The sequence below is a fragment of the Mastomys coucha genome, unplaced genomic scaffold (genome assembly GCF_008632895.1).
Source record: "Mastomys coucha isolate ucsf_1 unplaced genomic scaffold, UCSF_Mcou_1 pScaffold22, whole genome shotgun sequence".
Lineage (NCBI taxonomy): Eukaryota > Metazoa > Chordata > Mammalia > Rodentia > Muridae > Mastomys > Mastomys coucha.
Genome location: NW_022196905.1, coordinates 227,495,963 through 227,497,772, shown reverse-complemented (window position 1 = coordinate 227,497,772; position 1,810 = coordinate 227,495,963).

Below are 1,810 nucleotides of genomic sequence, written 5' to 3'. Positions count from 1 at the left end.
GTGGCTCTTTAAATGCCTTTACAACTCTGAGAGTTCAAGGTTAACCGCTAGCTTTTCTTCTCAAATGAATAATGTGATACTGTTCTTCAGGACTGCTGGCTAACCAGCATGTTCAAAAACTCAAACACTCCCAGTGGTTCAGTGGGTGGCCAAGAGGCTGTAAGTGGAGCCCACCTTTGGAGGAAGCTGCTACTCTGTGTTCTCCAGCCATGGTACCTAGCAGAATGTCAATCTTTGTTGCTAGATCTCTTTTCCAAGAAATAACAGAAATCTGGAATTTTTTTTTTTTAAGGTCAGACTTCACATTTTTAAAGGTTGATTTAAAAAACTGTTGTCTGAGCCAACAACCTGTTTAGGATGAGCTCTGCCCTCCCCCCAGATCCAAGGCCAGATCATGGAGCCAAAGCCCTGATCCTAAACTGACCCCAGAGTCTCATCTTCAGAAGGAACTCAGGAGTCCAAACAGTTCGGCCCTTTTGTTGTGGTTATTGTTTTACTCCAATTCTTTCCGCTAAAAATCAATACAATAACCTTTGGCCCAAACTGGGGAAGTCCAAGCTGGGCAGAAAACCCAAGGCAAACAAGAGTCCTGCTATTTCCAGGAGTCCGTAGTGCCCCGTGTCGAGTTCTGTTCAGAGCTCTGTGCTGTTTGCTTCAACTTTTCAGGTAGCTGAACCCCAAAGGCCATAATTATCGTCAATTCCTGGGCAGCAGAACTATCAGACCTTTCCACTGGCTGAGTCATAGGACTGCTTTCCCAGAATTGTTAGGAGACAAGTACTTGGAAGCGGGGATGGCCTCCCACCATATTGGTCCTGGAAATAGAGGGAGTTGAGCGTTTGCTCCATAGGAGCCTATCTGTCTCCTTCTTACTCAGCAGCCATTGATGGCCATGATGTGTAGATATGTCCTTTCCCTTGTTAACTGTTTACATTCTACAAAACAACAAAATGGAAGCTCCAGGAGACCTGAACCTTTGCCTATCTTATCCAAAGCTGAGTCCCTGGCTGATGTCACCTACCAACACCAAGCCATAGCCTCCTCAGAGTTGGACACTTCAGTTCATCCTTGAGTTGCACTATCTGTTCACAGATGCCGCCTACTTGGCCACTGGAGATGCTTCTTCTCTTTTCCATCTGGTTCTGGGCCCCAGACACGAGGCATGTTAGCAGTTGATGAATGGTCAAGGGCGTGTAGCAGTAACTCGAGAACCAGGGAGTCCATTGCTTTCTAAAGCATTCTGCTATTTCTCTGGAGGTCTTTGTCAGATAGACTCCTCTTAGAACACATCTCTGAACGTCACTGACTTACATCAGGACTGGTGCTACCTCATGGGGTCACATATACTGAGCCCATATCCTCTTCCAAGTCACGGCCTCCAGTGCTCACAAGCATCAGGTCTCTTTGAATCTTCTGAATATTTTTAGTCAAGGTCAAACACACTTATTCTTATTTCAATTTCCTAAAAACAGACATGATACCCATACGTAGAAGGGAAGTGGAAAAAAGAGCAAGAGATGGTAGCCAGGAAGTCCTAAACATAGCACACAACTGCCAAAGCTACTGACCCTCTTACTTTCAATGTGCATTTTAAGGCCAGATGTCTGGATTTCCAAAATGCACCTTTTTCATTCATGTCTGGATACATTAAAGAAAATAAACTTGTACCCTTGGTCCCAGCCTCATTTCCATGTGAATGTACTCATTAGCTATGAGCTGAGAGAACATCTTGGCCCTAATCACCCCAGGGATTCTAGACTTCATGGAGAAGGTCAGTGCCTGGGGCCAGGGCGGGGGGGGGGAGACATTG